The sequence below is a fragment of the Corapipo altera genome, unplaced genomic scaffold, assembly GCF_003945725.1.
Source record: "Corapipo altera isolate COAL_440 unplaced genomic scaffold, ASM394572v1 0, whole genome shotgun sequence".
Taxonomy (NCBI): domain Eukaryota; kingdom Metazoa; phylum Chordata; class Aves; order Passeriformes; family Pipridae; genus Corapipo; species Corapipo altera.
Window position 1 is genome coordinate 61,664,756 of NW_020884872.1, and position 22,884 is coordinate 61,687,639.

The following is a 22,884-nucleotide window of genomic DNA, read 5'->3' on the forward strand; positions in this document are numbered from 1 at the left end:
TGTAAAGTCTAATCTTAGATTTTTATGTCCAGAGTAGCACTGATTTTCAGAAGAGCTAAATTTCAAACAGTCCCTAATGAATTTGGTGGATAATATTTTATAATGATGAAACACCACTTAAACCAATCAAATATAACATTATTGTGTTAAATCCATAGAGAATTACTGTCTCTGCACACACACACACAACTCCCCCACAAAAAAAACCAACAACCAAAACAAACCCATCAAGCAAACAAACAAATAGAATCTGTGGTATTGAACTGAGTTATATACTTAATAAATAGTCTGGAGTTATTTTGCACTATATACACTAATATCTCTCAAATTTCTGTCCATCACTGCTGATATACGCCCATATTTCTTTAAGTACATTAAATTGGTCATCAGTAGTAACTTTAAGAACTTATTCAGATCCAGGTGTTTAATTATCATTTTGGTTTATAAGATTTTGTGAAACTCTCAGATAAAAATACTTAACCTGTCAGCTTACAGATAAATAGTTATTTATTACCTTTTTCAAATCACTTCGGGAAGGAGTAAACATCATTATATGCTTTGACAAACAGGTAGAATGACTGGCTGAATAACAAGCAACAAGTTCAAATTCAGCATCTTCTAAAACAAAGGTTGTACTCAATCTAGAAGATGACAACAATGTTATTTCCATCTACCTAGAAGGAGTTTTTATTTATATGCAAATTAAAATTTGACCCAGTACTTCTGGTCAAGAAGCAAATTGGATAGAAAGTATAAAGTTTGGTATATTCACTACTCTTGTCCAGCCCTATTCCTGGGATCATATTACCTGAGTCCCACCAGATACATCTGTGTTGTTGAACAAGAGAGTCAGGAAGCAAGATTGACCCCTTAAGTCCACGATACTTGTTGCCAGGTCACTGTGTGAGTAAGTCTATTTGGGACTGCTCCAACTTACATTCCTTAAGGTACTATCTCAACATTGTCAAAGAATAGTTTACCTCCAAAACTTCTCTAAAGGCAGTGGGGTGGACACTATGCCATGTTTATTATACTCCAACCTCTGCACTGATCTGGCACTCCTTCAGAAAACAATCTCTGCAGCCTCAGTCCTCCAATGTTCTTTCATGTGTATCCCAGGGCATGTAGCACACTCAATTTCATTCTGCCATTGTTAAGGAAACAGCATAACCTGTTTTTTTCTTAATTGCAGACATACAGAGGTGATTAAATAGCATAAACAGCTAGGAGATAGGAAGGTCCCATTAGACTCAGAGCACCTAGGACAAAAAGATAAGGCCAATCCATTTTAGGAAGAGCTCGATCAATGTGTCAAGCTTTAGACTCTGGTCTTTAACAGCATATACATAGCCACAGGCTCCAAAATTAAAACTGCTGATCACAGAGATACTAATGAAGATACAAAGGAAAACTTAACTCCCTTACTTGGATGAATAACAAAAGATATAATATCAGGTTTCATCAAATATCAATAATCCTGCATTACTCATTTATTTACTAAATTTATAATGGGCAATTATACTTGGAAAGTACTGCTGCTTAACAAAAGCTTAGCAAAAACTATCTCATGTAGATATCTTGTTATACACTTTATGTGGGAAAGGACACTTCCTCCCTTTTTAATGACTTTTTACTATAAAAAACATTCGTCAAGATAAAAGAACAGTAATATTTTTATCACCTTCCAACCCAATGTTTAAAGAATCAGTTTTTGCATCTCCTCTCAACATCAGCATGAAGGTCCTATCTCCCCATTTCACTGGATTTGAAATTTTACACTGACTTTCTAAATGCCTTGTCATCTAGTCTGTAGGATATTGGACTGTTGTAGCCCTAAATGAATAATCAATTACAATAATGAATTACTTGGAAGTTGAAGAATGTGGTCCAAAAAATTTAGTGTATTTGCTGTATTACCATATCTGATACTGTATTGGACAATGAAGAACTTGGTCTTTACTCTTCATGTTTCTGCAGTGGTGTGTCTTATTGTCGATATTCTGCCTTTTAGTTTGTTGGGTTTTTTTGGTCTACTTGTCAAACCCTCAGGGTGAAATATTTAACAGACATATGCAAGCACATCTGTAAACTCCTTTGAAAATTTATATATCATGAGAGACTAACATAAAGTAGCCTGTATCTTATTGTCGGGGAGGATAGATAAAGTTGATGTTATAGTGGGTACCTGCTATAGGCCATCTGAACAGGAAGAATGAGTGGATCAGGCCCTCTGCCTTGCATTCACAGGCAATGAGATACATCAACCACCTGGATATCTGTAGGAGTGACAGCACAGCAGGGCATAAGTGATCCAGGAGTTTTCTGCAGTGCATTGATGATAATGTCCTCCTCTTCAAAGGTCTGCTTGGAAGAGTCTCGTGAGATAAGCTTCTGGAGGGAAGAAAGGCCCAGGAAAGCTGATTAATATTCAAGGATCCCTCACTGCATGCTTAAGAGTGGTTCATCGCAACAAATACGAAGTCAGGTAAAAAATGGCAGACCTGTTTCAAAAAGAAAGTATACAAAAAGAAAGTATACTGAGTGTGGAAGCAAAGACAGGTAACTTGGGAGGAATACAGAAACATTGTTTGATATTCTAGAGATGAATTAGGAAAGCTAAAGCCCAAATGGAATTCAGTGTCCAGGGGCGTTATAACAAGAGGGGTTTCTCTAAGTGCATAGGTAGCAAGATGACAGCTGGGGAAAATGCGGGCCCATTGCTCAACAAGATGGGGGAGCTGGTTACACAGAACACGAAAAAGGCTGAGGTACTGCATGTTGCCTTTGCCTCAGCCTTTACTAGTCATACTGGCCTTCGTAACACAAGGTCCCAGAAAGAAAATTTGGAGTAAAGACACACCTTTGGTGTAGTAGGATAAGGTTAGATGATACTTAAGCATAAAGGACATCCATAAGTCCTGAACCACGATCAGATGTACTCATGAGAACAGTGGGATCTGTCTGATGCCACTACAATATATTTTGAACAAACTTGTTGACTAGGAGAGGTATCTGAGAAATGGAGGAAAGTACATCAGTCTTACCTTCAAAAATGACAAGGAGAACTCAGGGAACCACAGACCAATCAAACTGACCTTGATTGCTAGGAAAATTATGGAAACTGTTTACAGATACATGAAGGACTTGAAACTGATCGGTAGTCAGTATGGATGCATGAAGGGAAAACCATACTTGACAAACTTGATAAATTTTTATGATGAAATGACTAGGTTGGTAGACAAGGTGAGAGTGACTGTTGGAAGACTTTTAACACTGTGTCACATAAGATCCTCATAGAGAAACTGCTGAAATATGACCTGGATGAATAGAGTGTTAGACTGAGTACTGGCTGAATGGCTGGGCCCAGAGAGTGGTGATCAGTTGCATAAAGTCTGATTGGAGACTGTTAAGTAGCAGGGTGGCCCAGGGGTCAATACTGCGTTCAGTTTGTCATCTTCATAAATAGTCAGGATGATAGGGCAGAGTGTGTCCTCATCAATTTTGAAGATGATAGCAAACTGGGAGGAGTGGCTCATATGCCTTCATGTCTTACCGCCACCAAGAAGAAACTTGAAAAGCTGGAGAAGTGTTCTGGTGGAAATCTCATGAAGATCAACACAGGAATTTTAAAGCCCTGTAGTTGTGGAGAAACAACCTCATGTAAATGCTGGGGCTACCAAGCTGGAAAGCAGCACCTGGGAGTCCTTGTGGACCCATAGTTGGATGGAGCCAGAAATGTACCATTGCATCAAAGAGGGCTAATGGTATCCCAGACTACAATAGGACTGCCGCCCGCAGGTTAAAGGGAGTGATCCTGCCTCTCTATTCAGCACTGATGAAGCCACACCTGGTGTACTATGTCCAGTTCTGGGCTTCTCAGTACAAGAGAGATATACTGAAGAGAGTCCAAAGAAGGGCCACAAAGGTGATAAAGTGACTGAAGCATTTATCAGGCATTGGAACGGCCTACCCAGAGAGGTGGTGGATTCACCATCCCTAGAGGTTTTTAAAAAGAGATTGGACGTGCCCCTTAGTGCCATGATATAGTAATTGGAGTTGGATCAGGGGTTGGACTTGATGATCTTGGAGGTCTTTTCCAACCCAATCTATTCTATGATTCTATGATTCTATGATTCTAAGCAGCTCACATATGAGGAAAGACTGAGGTGGCTGGGCCTGTTCAGGCCGGAGAAGAGAAGGCTCAAGGGGAGAGCTTAGCAATGTACATGAATACCTGCACGGAGTGGGCAAAGAAGATGGACCCAGACTCTTTTCAGCAGTGTCCAGTGACAGGACCAGAGACAGCGAGCACGGATTGAAACAGCATGCTCCATCTGAATGTCAGGAAACACTGTGAGGGTGACTGATCACTGACCCAGGTTGTCCAAAGAGGTTGTGGAATCTCTGTGGAATACCTGTGGATATTCAAAATCTCTTTGGACAGTGCTAGGTGGTGCTGCTTGAGCAAGGATGTTGGACAAGATGACTTACAGAGTTACCCCTCTAAAATCAACCATTCTGTGATTCTTTAAATCTCAACCTTAAGCACAGAGTATATAATCTATTTTGTTTACTCATCATATTAGAGAATGAATATCTTTCAAAGAACCCACATTTTGAATGGTTATAGCTTTACAGTTTCACCTGCCTCAAAAAAAATTGTTTTTCTCAGTGTCAGATCTCTTTTATTCATATAGCAGGGCAGAAGATTGTTGATAAACATCAGCACTCCAAAACTTTGCACTGTGTTGAAGTCATGATCTACAGTTATGCATAAATATTTTTTCTCTACTCTTCCAAGATGCATATTTCACTGTTTGCATCCACTAATCCACTAACATTAACCTGAATTGCATAAATAATTTGCATAGAGTGATGCTTAGGAAAGTCAAATCTTAGCAGAGTGGGACACCAGATTACTATAATAATGCTATCACACTAATTAAATGTGAGCACTTCATTTAGTGTTGCCTATAATCTCAGTGTTGGTACAGATATGAACTCTACAATATGCTAGGCAATCCTTGACCAAGATTCTTTAACAGGGCACTGAATGATCTCTGTTACAAAGTTTGCAGAACTAACCCAAATTTCCAGGATGGTCATATGTTACAAAATCAGAGATGCTTAAAAAAAAAAAAGTTTTTAGGTACCAGATGGAGTGTGGAGAATAAATGTGACCAGTCCAGTATTTGCTTGGTTGCCTCTGAAAATTCTTGGTCAATAACACTGCAATTAGCTTTAAACTGGTGAAGGGTGAGAGAGGGATATAAAGGAAAACCCTCTTTTCTTTTTATATTTGTTTATATATTTTTATATGCTAACTTCAGATGGCAATGTTCTTAGCATTAAGTTTAAGAGTATGTTTTCACTAGTGATGATAAATATGTGAAGTACTTAATGACTGTTCTGAACTTCACAATTGAAAGAGACATTCCTTTTCCTGCATTTGACAAAGACAGCCTCTTATCCTCTTTGAAGAAAGAATCAGTTAGATCTTTCCTGGCTTGCAATGATGTGCTGAACAGTTTTACTGACTATTAAATCTTCTACATCAACTCACTGAGTCATAAAACATTTGATAGGAGGTAGATCTCAACTTTTGTTTTTCTTTATTTTTCTCTTTCTTACCTTATTATGACACTTTTCTTATGAAGCCTCATCATTTCTTTTTCTCCAAGTGATATGAATTAATAATTTGTGTCTTATTTCTTTTTCTTACTATTTCTAAAAAAAAAATAAAATATACAGATTGATTTTTTTTTCATTTAACTTATAATGTCAGAAACAAAAAATACTAAAAACTCCATAAGAATAAAAGGAATACAAAGAGAGATGAAAGTTGAATAATCATAACTATTCATGGCATAGTGTTGTGGCTTAACCCCACCTGGTAAATAATTTACCATTTCCAGGAAAGCAGGGCGCTCTCATATGAAATGGTGACTTCGGAAGACAAATGCCATCATTCCAAATGTCCCCCTCTTCCTTCTTTTTCCTCCAGTTTTAAATGCTGAACATGATGCCATATGGTCTGTGATATCCCTTTGGTCAGTTGGTGTCAGCTGTCCTGACTGTGGCCCCTCTCAACTTCCTGTACACACCCAGTCTCCTCAGTGGCAGGGCTGCACAAGAAGGAAAAAGGGCCTTGACTCTGTGTCAGCACTGCTCAGCAATGTCTGAAACATCCCAGAATTGTCAACATTATTTTCAGCACAAATCCAAAACACAGTCCCGTAACAACTACTATGAAGAATATTAACTCTATTAGAGACAAAACCTGCACACATAGTAGGAGATGGATCAAAGTTGATTATTGTTCTCCATCCTAAAATTCTTGGAGTATTGACAATCATTAGAAAAACACTTTCAATATTTTATTTTCAATAGAATTATTATTTTTTTTTTATTTCTAGGGAGAACCCATTCTCAGGTTTAAAAAACCTTGGAAGGTGGTTGTCTCTTTTGTTTTGTTTGAGTTTTTTCCTGCCAATTCATGTAACTTTACTATTTTTTCTTTTTTGACTACTGGAAATTTGGGAAGACAAAACAGGAAAGTAAATTTTTTTATATAATTATTACTTCTTTTTACAGGATTTCTAAATGCATTTAGAGGAAAACTGATATAAATGGTGGATTCAGCTGTCAAAGCAGCTAGGTTTGCCTGACTGAAAACTAATTCCATTAAGTCTTCTTACTCTTTTTATGTGCATCTGCCACTAAGAAAATATATTTATAAATATTTAATTGTTTGTTTTATAGATGAAAAAAATATAATAGGAAGAAATAAACCAAGAATTAATTAGAATAAATGCCTGTTGGGCACACAGGAATCAATGACAGAGTGTGTCATATATTTCTACATTTGAACAATATTGAAAGTAAACCAGATTCGGAATATCCATGTCATTCTTAGATACTGATTTTCGAATGTGCATCTGTGTTATTGCTGAAACAATCTAAAACAAAAATATATATTATTTGAACAATTAGAGGAGTCAAACTATCAAATTACCAATTACCAAATTACCAATTTTTAGAGGTATTAGCAAATAATATTTAAGATAACATTTAAGATATAGAAACAGGTCTGGATTTCTTAATTCAAAATAATTAAAGATTAGAAAATAATAGCTATAATGAAATTAATTTTTTAAAGTTTTTCTAGCTACTCATCAGGTAATTTAGAAATTGTCTTAAAATACAACAGTAATTTATCCTTAAAAGCATGTAAGGGCTGAAAACTAGAGTTCGTTTAGAGTTTGGGTTAAGGTAGTTCAATATTTAACTCAAGAAAATAACCTTTTTCTTATTTTTAATCTTTTTTTTCCTTCACTCTCAGCTCTTCCTTTTTATGTACACACTCACACACCCACACATGCACACATGTATCCAGAGTCAAGGTTTAGCTACAGCCAATGATTCAGTGCATTTCTTTTGAATACTGTGGATCGGTTTCCACAAAAACTGACCAAAATAGTGACATATAATTTTCCTCTTCATAATTCATTCCTTTTAAAATCACTGAAATCTTATTTTCCGTTATGGCAACTGCTAACTTTAGAGTTACTTTTCGTCTACTTAGTTTAAATGCATTTCTGTCCTAAGAAATACATACATCACATTTTTGTCCCACTACTTCTTTAGCAAACACCTAGAGAAAGAAAAAACACCTAGAGAAAGAAAAATTGTTAAACATGCCTTTAAAATATTATGATGAAATATAATAATGATGAAAAAGTTATCTAAAACCAGAAAAATCAGGGCTTAATAAAGTGTTGAATTTGACTAATAGTTCCGTGGGAAATATAGAAGTTAAAACCAAGGTTGATGAAAATATTTTGGAGTTAAAAAGATCCTTATGGGTCCCTTCAAAATTGAGATTTCTATTCTATTCTAATCTATTCTATTCTACATGTAGAGACAAAATATTTTGTAATTATTGAAGTGGAAATGACTTGTGACAAAGCTGGAAGAAGTTATGTCAAATTTCTAGGTACATAGTTTCAAAGTTAATTATTCATAACCTATTAAGTGGAACTAGGGACTACTTGGAAATGTTATTGCAGGCAATAAAGAAAATTAATGATTACAAAAGGAAAATTGGTTAGTTTGCTAAAAATTACATCTTAACTGAGAGGCTACTTGTATTTTTCATTTATCTTGACTTATCATTTGACTACAAATTTATCCAAAAAAGTGCATATTTCATGTGTACGTTAAATTTATGATAATAATATTTGTTACACTGTTGATATTTTAGATTTGTCCCCCAAAAATCCAAACTTAAATTCGAAGTAGGTAGCAAATCTACATATAGAAAATCCAACAAAAAACACAATATGAGCTGTCTTTATTGCTAGAATGATAATTAATTCCAAAATTAGGCAAGCATTCTCACACTTGCCATTCTACAAGACAAAAACAAGATAAATGTCAGTTCTTCTGACATGACCTTGAGAAAGAAGTCAAACAAATAATTCTTTAATGGGTCTTTTATCTTTAAATTGTCTAATTTGCATACTAATTAATTAAGTATAGATGGTGCATCTCCCCCACAATTAACTTATGATATCATGTTCCATTAGTTTAAGGTAGTTTTATTGGTATTTACACTAAAGTGGCATTAAATTATAACAGCCTTCAACAAGCACACTTTAAAAAATTCTAATGCCTAAGCAACTATCCTTATGAAATAACTTCTGCATTCCAAGTATTAAACCAACCTTTTTGTCCACTTAATTTAAACACATTTCTGTCCTAAAAAATGTATACATCATGTTTTTGTCCCACTACTTCTTTAGCAAAAAATCCAAACACTTTCTATGCCAAGAATAAAATCAATTGCCATTTTATTTGTCATCATTTAAAACATTTTTTCTCCAAGTTACAAACCAAAATTCTTTCCTTATTTTTGAGTTTACTTTCTTTACTCTTAGGATACCAGTACACACAAAAGGATATATATGGTATGTGTCTGTATGATACGTGTATCTTAGATATGGTGTTTCCGAGCTGCATAATTTTTCTTGTCATTGGAGTGGTACACAGTGGAAAAAAGAAAACTGTCATCTTCTACATTACTGATACCATAATTTCATATAAAAATTCTTCCTGAAGACTTTTTTGGAGTACTTCTAATTTGAAACAACATGATTTTACTTGGTGGAATTCAGTAAGACTACAAACTTGTGTTATGGCTGAAGATGCAGAAATAAGGTCATTAGCATATAGATGCAATAAATTTTATATCAGGGGTAAATCAGCTTTCAGACGCCAGTTTTACCCTGTTAAAACATTCTCTCCAGGATCCAGATTACTCAGTATTCTTGACACTTAATCAAGGTTGGCCAGCATACAGCAAGCAAGCCTAAGTGAAATATGTATCCCAGCAATATTTTAGCTTAACACTATCTCCTACTAAGCTTAACACCATCTCCTACTACCTTTAGCTTTTCAATCTCTCAGCTTTTCCAGTTAGAGATCATATTTGATCATTTCAGCATATTTCCATATCATATTCTTTTTTAAAAAATGCTTTCATAGTAAATTAAATAAAATATAGCATTAGGTCCAACCAGAATATCAAAGATGGAGCACAACCTGTTAAGAAATAGCAACCTAAAAAAAAACAAAGTGAGAGAAGAGGGGGAAATTTTCCTTGTTCTATCAATAGATTGGTCTGAAATATCACACATGGACAGATGAGTCCATCATTATTCATAAGCATTTTGCCTTAAATTTAATGTCTCAATACTCCACAGAAGAAATTCCTCTATACCAAAGTTTTAATGTGTTTCAAAAAAATGTTTATACTCCAAAATATGTCTATAGAAAAAAAAAAATTACCCAAAATTTTTTGCTATTTCTCAAAGCTAATAAAAATTATGACCAGAATTATTCTAGATAAAATTTTAGACAGAAAAAATCAATGAAAACTTATATCTGTCCAATAAATCAAGAAGAGAGCTTAAAACCTGAAGTTAAAAGAAAATTACACCTAAAGTTATAATTTCATTTAATTTCTTCCAAAGATAAAGACGGTGCTTCTTCAACAAAACCATTTTTTGTTTCTACTTTTGCACTCCTCTATAGGATCCAGAACTTGACTTCCACTGAAAGAGTTTTATTTTGTCTTAAATGTATCTTGCTTAAAATAAGTTAAAAATGGGGCTCAGTGTAAATATTTACATTTACTTATTTCATTGCATTAATTCTTTCCAATACAGAGATCTAGTGTAAGGCTTTTCAAAAGCTTCATTTTTCAGCAAGGAGAAAGAGGCTTCAGGTTAGGAAACAGGCATTTAAAATTCATGACATAAAAAGAAGTGCAGAAATGTTTGTGTTGTTATATAGCACACATTACTAATTTCTATTTTAATGTGTTCTTTTAAGAATGTATGTCTTCATACTCTGTAATCAGTATTTACTTGTGTGAAATCTTAGACGATTTTCAGCTTTGAATTTATGAATGCTGAAGTTACATATTTTGTATTTTCATATGTTTTGATTCAGTCAACTTGCTAAGATGGTCTTTCTAAAAAAAAAAAAAGAGAGAAAAAAAAATCCTTCCAACATACAGTACTTGATTTCTGTAAATAGTAGGTAACAAAACAAAACAAAATAAACAAACAAAAAAACCAACCAACCAAAAAAACCCAGCAAAAACAAAAAAACGAACCAAAGCAAACCAAACCAAAACAAAAAAAAAAAATCACCAACCAAACAACAAACAGACCTGTTTGTACTACACAAATACAGCCAAATCTTTCTGAATCTTTCATAAATACCAGTGCTTTGTTATTAGGAATCAATATTGTGGTTGCAGACAGCAGTTGGTATCTTTAGACATAGTTGTGTGTTAGCTTTTCAACAAATCATGCTGAAAACACTTTAATAAGGCTATGTGTAACTTATGGTTTAATTTTGGAAGATTAAGGGGAAAAAACGTAACTCCACCACTCATAAGCAGTATTCCAGATGTTATACCACTGATGTTTCAGGTATTTTCATGTAAATTTATATTTAAATTTTTAACAATAGCAAAAATCTTCATAGATGGCATAGGTCTCTTATTTCCATCACCTTGTTTAAGACAAGATCTTCATTCTAGACATAAAAGCTTAATTACTCTAGAAAGCACATGCATATTTGCATGCAATTGAAAATATACCCGCAAGTATTGGTGTGCTGAAGTGTAGAGCATCATATTTCTCAAAAGTCTTACAGTTAGTCCATTTGGGGAACAGATCTCTCATCCATGTCTCTGTTGGGTTAGTACCAAAGTTTTGTCTTTTAGATCTTCCATAATTTAATGGAATGTGTCACCCAGACTTACATAATTAGGATTCCTGGACAAATCACAATTCCTAGAGTCGAAGGCAGTAGCCAGAAGAACTAAATTGATAAGCAAAGACATCATCTAGAATTGGGCAGTCTGCAGTAAAAAGAATGGGAGACATTTTTCCAATCCAGCCCACCTTCTCTGCCCCCCTACAGGACTAAGATGATGTATTCTGGGCAACTTTCTCCTAGGTCAGAACCCCAAAGAAACTCAAAGGGGCTAGAGGGCAGAGTTACACAGGACCTGCAGAAAACCTGAACTGGCAGTAAGAGGTGGCAAGAGTAATCTAAGGCATCTACAAGAGCAATTAAAAATATATTATATTTCTATGTAATGTAGTAGAGAAATTTTTTCAGCGAAGATGACTAGAAAGATAAATAACAGGATTTATGATGCATAAGCAATCTTCATTCCCTCTGAGCTGCAAAAAGAATACAGCTAAGAATAACATTGGTAGTATTAGTGTGGAAAACACTTAGCTCATGTCAACATGAAAACATAGGTAATCATTTGAAATTAAACAGAAAATTCTGACTCACCACCCAAAAATGCCAATTAGTAGCCACTTGTGCTTAACAGCTTAACAGCTGTTGATCTGCAGACGAGTTTTCATAGACATTTGTAAAATTGACCTGGGGAAAAAAAACCCCAAACCAACTGAACTGATGATACGGGATTCTCTGTGTAAGTAATGCTCAAAACAATTACTTGCAAAAATTATTCACTTCAAACTTTCTTTGCATTTTTTTCAGAAGATTATTGAAATCTACATTTCTTTTAAGGTGAAAATATTGAAAGCCAAAAAGGATTTCTCTTTACCTTTGCTCAGTCAAGACAAACTTTTTATCTCAGGATACTTCTGTGATCTTGGGAATTTTATTAATTGCGATGCACACTTATAGTTTCAACCATAGAATAGGAAATATGATCACCATTCTCAAGGATTCTAGTATTGCAAAGCATTAAAAGTGCTATGTAAGCACTCAAAATTCTTACACTAATACCCCATGTGTGATTAGTGCAAAACTGCATGAAAAAGAGGCTCTGTATTTCATATTTAGACAGCAGTGTTCTATAAGTCTTTAAATTTTGTGATGTTTATTTCTCTTTTACAATTATGACAATAAATACATTTAGTTAGAAAATGTTAACATTCTGAAAAATTTGCTGTAAAGAAATAAATGTTGTCTCCTTCTACTAGAACTACAAGAAGTAGTATTATTAATGTCAGTGCTTAAAGATATGTAAGGACATGCTTTGGTTCATGAGGAATGTTGATTTGCTTGGGATTTTATATTAACATTCTATGTTTCATGGTTTGATTCTGTCACTTCTTTTTCTGTCTATTAGTATGTCTAATTGCCCTACTTATTACATATTGATATTATTGATCAGTTAACTACATTAGATAATATAACTTGATGACATGTTCCACAAATACTTACAATTTGTTCCACAGAGTGCAGTCTACACCCTCTTACGGGCTTTTTAACTTTCTCTAAAAACAATCAAACAAACAAGCAAAACAAACAAAAAAACCAAAACCCACACCTTTTTTGTCCCAGAAGAGATAAATTAAACAAAGATATGAAGATGCAGAAATTGGATTTGAATATTGTACTTACATTTGTGTACATCTGATATAGGTACTACTGTTTCTGAGAAGATCAAGTCATAGAGAAGATCCTATAGGATCTTGTTCCTCTCTTTTTAATGCAAACATTTATAAAGGTACATGAAAATAGTTTAAATACTTTCAGGTTTTTTTACACAGAAAATAAAAAAAAGTGTTACAGATATAGACATCTAATTGTACAAGACAGATTTTAAATTACGATGTAGTCTTTTCTTACTTTCTTTTCTTACTAACTAAGAAAAGTACTGCTTTCTACTGTATCTTTGTTTTCTTTCATAAATCAGGATTTTTATAGGGAGTGATTTCTAACAGGAGTGTGAAGTATGTAAATTCATGCTTCAAATGTTCTTGCCAGTTTACGTTATATTTCAGTTAAGAAAAATAAAAATCCACAGATCTAGGAAGTTTTGTTAACAGAAAAATATTTGAAGTAAGTCTTCATAATTTTTTTTGCTAGGAAAAAAGTATGTTATTATTAAGTCAAATAGAATATTCACTCTTAGACTTCAATTTTGTTACCTGAGGTAGAATCCCTTGCAAAATAATGTCTTCTTATGAAAAATACATGTTGGAAAAATGCATATCTTACAAAAATTTTTGCTCATTTCTTCGGCTGGGGTTGGAAGATAACAGGGTCTATCATTTTCTAGTGACTGTGGAGCTTTTCCCCAATATAGACCAACAGTTTTGCTGATCATCTCCGTATGACAAGAAATAAACAGTTATTTTCAAAGTGTTTGTTCAGATGTTATTTCCAAGGTACTAACAGCAAGAGGTGATTCAGTTCTAGCAAGGACAAAAAAAAAAGCAAGTAAATAAATAAATAGAAATTTAATATTCACTGATTATTGACAATATCCTTTCCTCTAGGTGTGCAGCTCTGTATATGTTTTCCTTACATAAATTATTATGCATAGTTACTGGAAGCATGGGCATAGTGGATGAGATGTTTCATCTCTCCAGCCATCTTGCTCCCCAAAAGTAGATAAGAACAGATATGCAGGGAATGAAAAAAGGAAGTAGTTCAAGCAAATCCTAAAGTTCATCTGAAGTAAGAAACATAGACACTTCTGTGTTGATGGGTTCTTCAAAATCTTATTTAGTCACCAATTAACATACTTCCATAATTTTGTTAGTCAGGAAAGAGTGGAAAGAAAATTGCTGACCAAAAAAAAAAAAAAAAAAAAGAGCCACCCTAAAAACACATCTTGAACATGAACTTTGTGGACAGAAGAAAAACCTCCATGTGACTTTTCCTCCCCAAGATCAGCTTTTCCCATCTTATTCTCCAAAGAGAGCTTCAATAACCCTAGGAGGGAGGAGTGAATTGGGAAAAGTCACAGATTCTGAAATGTGTAAAACTGTCTCACCTGTTTGTCAATGCCATTAAGCAGAATATAATACATTTAGAGTGCTTAATGGAGTATACAATCAAGATACTTGAAATCTTTCATATAGCAAACTGTCCCTAATCAAGTAAAGTTGCATAAATTATTTTAATGACTCAGTTCTATGGCAAAATGAAAAATATTTTATTGGAATTGATTGACCTTGTCCTAGAGTGTCACAAAGAATAAATTTTCATTTGCAGGCTATGGGTAAAGAACGTTCTCATGAACGATCAAGAAATCAAAAGAAAGCAATGAAAAGAGAAGGAGGCAAAGGATTGGTTGTTTGTAATGATACTTGAGAAATTTAAGCATTAAGAGTGCATAAATGAATAACGAGGATCAAGTATCACAGAGCATTTTCAATAAGAATAGTACTACATACAAACTAAGAAGGAATAAAGTTGGTTCTGTTAAGAGAAGTTGACAACTGTATATCAAAAGAAAGGAAAGCAGCATAATCCAATAATTTTTCCTTTAGTCTAACAAAATTAGAAGTACACATGTTAAATTCAGTGTTCCTTTTTTTTGTAAGAATAGAATGACAATACATGCATATCACTGCATAATTTTCATTATTTTGCATGAGAACAAGAATAATAATAATATTTGACTTTCCTTGGGAAAGAAATGGTTCAAAATTTAAATATTAACACAAACAATATGAAAATAAACTACAGACTTGATAAAAAATCACCAGTAATACTTTGCGTCTGAAAAGATGCATCTGTAAGAAAGATGCTGTATTAGTTCTCCTGATGATAACTACCTAGTTATCTGAGATGACATTTTTCTAATATTTTAGTGTAATTTTTGAGACCACAGTGCAGATTTAGGGTAACTTTCACATTTAGATAATTAGGTGGCTAGCTCCCCGATTCCCTTAGACCTTTATTTCTGTGGTGTTCCTCAAAAGAGTCTGTTATTCAATATTCTTTGAAAACTGGGGGTATGAAATTACAAAGTTTTTGAATGGCTTTCCAGATTTTTCTTCCCTGGCTGATATGATTTGAAGGATGGGAAAGCCTCAGTTTTGTTTGAAAAGAAAGATAAATTACTTACAATATCATAGTCCTACTTCTATCTGGTATATCAAAGGAAGGTACAAAGAAAACAGTGAGTACCCTTATCCAGGAACAGAATGAGTTTGGAAATATCAAAATATGGTGAATTCCTTCTGACACAAATAAATTTACTTAATATAATAATGAACTCCAGTAATTTTCAATTACTTTTGGGAATGTATACCAAGAAAAAAAAAAGATATTAATGAAAGTGTAATCTGATTTCAGAGATAAAAATGTCTGACACATTTAGACAATAAGACTTTGGAAAGTATGCAAAAGTGTGCTTAACTTTCGTACAGAAATTAATTTTATCATATTGGTTCAAACTGATTGAAATAGTGTAAATCACCACTATAACAGTACAGCCATCATTTTGATAGAAAACAAGAAGAGAAACTGAAAATAAAGTTCACTATTTTTGTCAATATATTTAAATAACTTCTAATGCAAAGATAACACATTGTCTTACTTGCTCAAAAAAATTGAAGTTCTTAAAAATATAAACTCTAAGATAAAGTTTATTGAATACATTTACACAGATAAGTTTTCCAATAAACAAATTGCTACATTTCAATTCTTTCTGCTAAGATGACAAATTGAGAGTGCATTCAATTAACAACAGATTTCCGTTGTGCAAGTTATACCAATAAAAGTTGATGGCAACTTTTTTTTCTTTCCTATTACATAGGCTTTATTGTCCTTCCTATGTTTTCCTTTTGGAATACAGTAAAACTTGCTTATGTGTTTTTCTGCACTCCTGTTTTATTAGCTGTGTTTTATAATGATGTAATTTCTCTTCAATCAGTTTGAAAATCTAGAATTAATAGGATTGAATGTAAAAATGCTCACCATTATATGTGTACTGTTAATTAAAATATGAAAAATTAATGACATTGGAAGTCAAACAGTCATTCAGTAGAGAAGAAGTTGACTGGATGGATGCAGACAGAGTTGTCCAGGCAGGGGTTGGTGATGAGTAGTCTCTCTCAAGTCACTGTCTTGGGACTGGTGCCCTTCAGTGTTTTCATCAATGACACAGACAGTGGGATCAAGTGCACCCTCAGCAAATTTACAGATGACATGGAGATGAGTTGTGCAGTTGACACAACAGAAGAATGGGATGCCATCCAGAGGGACCTGGAGAAGAGAAGATCTCTAGATAAAGTCTCCAGGGAGACCTTATTCTGACCTTACAGTACCTTAAGGGGGCTTATAAAAAGAACAGAGAGGGACTTTTTATGTGGACAGAGAATGACTAGAGAAGGGGGCAATGGATTTAAGCTGAAAGAGGACAGGTTTAGATTAAGTATTAGGAAGAAATTCTTTATTGTGATGGTGGTGGTGAGGCACTGGAACAGGTTGCCCAGAGAGGATGTGGCTGCCCCATCTATGGAAGTGTTCAAAGTCAGGATGGATGAGGCCCTGAGCAACCTGATCTAGTGAATGATATCCCTGCCCATGGAAGAAGGGCTGGAAATAGATGATCTTTAAGGTCCCTTCCAACCCAAATCATTCTATGATTCTATGATTCTATTAAACAGCAAATAAATCAGTAAATGTTAGAGTAATCAAACCTTTGGCATACTGATATAGACAAGACTTGAGTTTTATTGCTAGAAAAATATCTATGATTACATGTATAGAGTACCAAGGTTACAGTGAACAAGGTGAAGATGATGGACTGTGTCGTTAAAGAAATAGTATATAAATCCAGAAAGGTGGCATGTTTGTATAGTGCAGTATTTATATGTCACATCGAGTAGTGTATGTAATGCTGAAATTATAATGCAAGAAATACAGTAGCTAGGCTTGAAAGTGACAGGTATTAAAGATTTATAAGAGGTTGAAGAAACTGATTCTGGTTTGATAGACAAAATGTCCTAAACTGAGTTATTAAAATTCTGAAGTGCAATGATGAAATAGATCCAGATATCTTTTGAGTAACACTGAAAATGTATCTGTATGTTAATATATATAATTACACATATGACCCTGAATGTTATGATTTTACTCTCTACCAACTGCAAACAGCCTCATCTCTTCTCTTTTATACTGTTTCAATCTCAGTTCAGTCTTAAAAACTTTGTTCAACTATTGATCCACATTGACCCAAAAAGAGAACTAATCAATTTAGATGGCTTGTCTGTCAGAAGTCTTGCATTTTTATGCTTTTCTTTTTGTTGCTTCTATCAATATATTTCCTTAGTGATAACTTATAAGGAACCAGAAAAGTAATCTATGTAATTGTCGATTCCTTAGTAGAATTTAGCAACCTTACCTTAACTTTATTTGTATGGTTAAAAAGATAATGGTATTAGATTAATACAAAATATATAATTAACATACATTATATAATAGCATAAATATAATATTTAATTAGATCATAATTTCAAAATAGCATTAGAAATATATATACACATATACAAGTACTATGAAAAGCTTTATTAACATTGAAATAAATCATAATCTGCATGAGAGACTCAGATAAAATATTTTATTTCAGAAACTTTATTTATTATGTGAGTGATATTCTCTTTGTTTTTACAATAAATCATTTCATGGAGTGAAAATGAAGCGATTCAAAAAATGTTGCTTTTGATAACTGCTTTAAACAGTTATTAGAGCTTATAGTAAGGTAGCGCTTATTTAATAAGAAGCTGCATAAGTTTCAATTTCAGAGTTCCTTTATTTAAATTATCTATTTAGACTTTTAGGACCTTGGGATTTCTTATTTAATGTTGAGCATTTTAGAACTGTCTTAGAACAATATGCATAGTTACAGTGCTATGTAACTAAATTGTAAATTACTTTTTTTTAATTAGGTATGGAATATGCAGTGCCTTTTTTAGAAAGTTTTGTGTATTTCTAAATACAAAATGAGAAATTCAGCAAATAAAATGTAAAAAGTGAGCGATCTCCTCCTTTCTCCCATAACAGGAAAAAGGAGCAGATCCTCTTCCTTCTCATTATTTTTCACTGATGTGATGCCAAGGGTTCAGCCAATAACTTGAGGGGTAATGCAATGCAGAAGGAATCCTTGAATATACAGGTGTTGAATCAATCAAAGCCTCACCTCCCACCACTAATAAGATTATTTTCTGGAATGAATATTTTTTTTTCTCCATTTTAAAGGGAAGTAACCCACTTCATTGCAGTCACCTTTCTCTTCTCTCATAGCACAGAGTGTAGTTGGGTGAAGTCAAGGGCTGACAGAAACATATTTCTTTGGTGAGTCCTATCTGGGAATTTGCGACCAGTGAAAATGACAGTTTTCCAGACCTTGGAGAGCTTCTGTTCTTTTAAATTATCTAAGTTTTAGGAAATGAAAGTGTGTACTTGTCTCATACCACCTTCAATCTCCCTTTAGGGATAAATTTACAGAATAACAGAATGGTTGAGGTTGGAAGAGACCTCTGGAAGTCATCTGATTCAGACCCCCTCTTTAAGCAGAAGCACCTAGAACTGAGTGTCCAGGAACATGTCTAAACTCCTTCTAACTATCTTGAAGGTGGGATATTCCACAACCACTCTGGACAACCTGTGTCAGTGATCAGTTACCCTCCCAGTAAAAGTGTTTCCTGACATTCAGACAGAACATCCTCTGTTTCAGTCTGTGCCCATTGCCTTTGGTCCTGTCACTGACCAGCATTGAAAAGAACCTAGTTCTGTCTTCCTTGCAGCCTCCCTGCAGGTATTTATGCGCATTGGTAAGATCCTTCCTGAACCTTCTTTTCCAAGGTAAACAGGTCCATCCGCTTCTCAGTCTTTTTGATTATGTGTGAGCTGCACCAGTCCCTTCATCATCTTTGTGGTCCTTCTTTGGACTCTCTCCAGTATCTCTATGCCTCTAGGGAGCACAGGACTGAACATAGGACTCCAGATGTGGCCTCACCAGTGCTGAGTAAAGAGGAAGGATCAGTCCCTGTTTATTTGTTGGGATGGACAATTTGATCTTGGAATAGGTGGTCCTTGAATATTAAACAACTTTTATGGGCCTCTCTCCTGTAGTCAGTTGTAGTTGGTCTCCCACTGTCATGGTTTGAAAGCTCCCAAAAATCCAATTTCCAAGCGCCCCACAATTTGTTTCAGTGTAAGAGAAGTTTTCAGATGGGTACAATTCAGCATGGGGGAATTATATCAAAATTTATTACTAACAGAATAAAAACTATAGAAACTAAAAAGCAAATAAATACACAGTATTAATACAATTTCTATCACCCCTGGGGCCCTCCCACATCAATTCAGAAGAAGAACCTTCAGGATGATAGCTAAAGTCTCTCTCTCATTGGGGTACAGGAGAAGGGGTCTTCTACACCCCCACCAGCTGCTCAGCCTCTACTGAGGTCTCCTTCTGGACTGCAAGGGAACACTTGCTTCACCAGGTCTAGATCACGAGCTACAGGGAGTCAGATTTTGAGTCCTTTCCCCCCGCTTTGTGAAGGTTCCTCCCAGGGAGTAACATTCAGGAACTTCTCCACTTTGGTTCCACTCTTCTCCCCAGGTTGCAGGATTTTCCGGGTTTTTGCTCAGTCTTATACCTCAAATAGCTTTCATCAAAGTCCTTACCCAGAAAAAGCCTGCTTGGTTTCGCTTCTCTCTATCTCAGTTGCAGCATCAGCTTGACTTGCCACGTGGCAAGGGGAGGCATTCCCTGCATTCCTCATCCTTCAGGTTTTGGCTGCCCTTGTCCAAACCCCACGTAGAACACCTCCAAGCCCTCGACCCATCTCTCTTCTACTTCAGTCTCAACTCAAGTTACTCCATCCCCTCCGTCATTGTTGGGGAGGTAGTAATGAGACTGCTTGAAGTTTCTCTCTCCTCTGCCTGGAATTCTTTCTGCTCTGCTTCACTAGGATTGCCACTGCTGACTCCCTCGCTGACAGGGGAAAATGGCAAGGAACTGCAGCAGCCCTGGCCAAAATGTCAGAGCCGCGGGGTGCCCAGGGGCACCCTGAAATCGGGACTCCCCTTGACTACCTCATGGCTCCAATTCTCTCTGCCAACAACTTCCGGTCTGTTGTAATATGCTAATTTCACAGGGGCGAATTGCGGCTTCTGATTGGCTCTACACCAAGAACAGTACCTCTGGGGTTAACCACTTTCAAGCCCCAGGGGAGGCTAGACGAGTGAAACCACAACACCCGCCAAAACCCAACAGACCATTCGGAATAGCAAAAGCTATAGCAACAATATATATATTTTACATATATCATAGATATATACAGTTAAAATACTATGTACATATAAACACAGGAACCCCAAACAGCTCCCAAAAAGGGAGAAGGGAAAGGGAAAAGGGAAAAAGCGACAAAACCAAAACACATATGCACAATCGAAACCTAGGAACTAGCAAAATAAAGAACTAGCAAAATGAAATCTCACCACTTCCCCTGAGAAAAGCAGGATCGTGCTAGACATGGCCAGCACCCTTCACCTCCTGCATGGCAAACAACAAGCCTGAGCAGGCCTCAACTCCCAGATAAGCAAGACCAACTGCAGGAACCTTCTGTCTCCCAAGTTCGCTGGAGAGAAGAGAGGAAGAGGTCTCTCTCTCTCCGTCTTATTTATAGCTCTATTTACATAAAGGTATAGGATGGAATGCTTCCTTAGTTTTGACCTCGGTTACCAAGGAAGGTCTAAAAATCAAACTACTACACTTCCTCCCCAAGTCTTGTCTCTTAGGACTCTTCCAAGAAGACCTTTGGGCAGGCCAAAGTCTCCCATCCTGAATTCATGGTTGCGAACTTACTCTTAACCCTTCTTCCTGCCCTTAGGACCATCTCATATTTACTACAACCTAAGCTACTTTCAACCTAGACATCCCCAACAAGCCTTTCGTGTTTGAGAGTATGAGGTCTATCAGAGCACTTCTTTTTTGACTCCTCCATCACTTGAATGATGATCAGTGATCTCCGGGAAGCTCCCGGACTGCTTCCCCTCTGCTATTTTGGAATATAGTAGAGTGATTTTTTTGTTTGTTTTGTTAAAAAAACCTGATATGTTTCTGAAGGATGCCACTTTTTTCACCTTTACAAACACTTATAGGTGAGAAAATGCTTTCCATCCATTTAGCACCTTTTTTCCTAGATCCATACCTTTGTCTGCTTACTGACTGTTGTCATCAGAGTCACTGGAATGGAGTAAAGGGCTTTCCCCCTTTATTGCATAACCTATAAAAAGGTTTCAGGTTGGAAAAGACTCCCCACAAAAAGAAGACATTTTGCCAGGAGGTACATCAGGAGACACTACTGTTAAGTTACTTTAAGTCTTATTATTGCAATAAATTTATACTCAACTTCCCAAGTGAGTGTTTTATTCCCGAATATTCCTCCCAGTCCTCTTTTATTCAGAGAAGAACAGAAGTAAATGAGTAAGTCAACTGAAGATCTTAAACTGACAGGCTTAGTCATTGATGCTAACCTTTATAAACCCTATAGACTCCTCTTTAAATAACTGCTCCTTAAGGAGACATAACACAAAGTTATGATCCCTTTTAGAAGGGAATATTTACCACAGACATTGGAACAAGAGACTGTTTTCTTCTAGTGTTTGAGATGGTCTCATGCAGTACTGTTAACTCAGACTGATAGAAAAACAAACACATTCATCAATTTTATTATCAAATGTATCATCCTTGGTTACCAAAGATAGGCTTTTAAATATGTAAATAAAAGGAGATTAATTACCAAAATTCCCTCTGGCTCTGACTGGCTGGGCTGTTTGGGGGGGTTGGATTTGTTTGGTTTGGGGTTTTTTGGCAGGGGGTTGTGGGTTAATTTTATCACAGCCTTTTGTATATACAGAATATATAGAATTTTGTGCCTATGTATAGACATCATGTGTCTAGCTTTCAGGCACTCCTGTCTAAAAGTCTTGTGCATCACTTCATTGAGTCCATCCTTCATTCATTTGCTTATAGACTCACAGTTTTTTGCACTTGTCAAATATAATTACAAGGTGTGGTGCGTTGACCTTGGTTGGACGCCAGATGCCCACCCAGCTGCTCTATCACTCCCCTTCCCAGCTGGAGAGGGGAGAGAGTAAGATGAAAAACAACTCGTGGGTTGGGATAAGGCAGTTTATTTAAAGTAAAAGCAAAGTGAAAGCTTGTCCATGCAAAAGTGAAGCAAAAGATAGCAGGGTTTATTCTCTACTTCCCATCAGCAGCAATGGTCGGCCATCTCCGAGCAGCAGGGCTTAAGCCCGCATAATAGTACCTTAGCAGGCAGCCATTGGAGACCATGAATGCCTGCCTTCCTTCTCCTTGCCTTAGCTTTTGTATCTGAGCTGACATCATATGGTCTGGAATATCCCTTTGGTCAGTTTGGGTCAGCTGGCCTTCTTGTGTCTCCTCCCAGGATCTTGCCCTCAATTGAGGAAGGAATGTTACAGTGTTGATGCTGTGCTCAGCAGTACCCAAAACATTGATGTGTTATCAACACCCTTCTA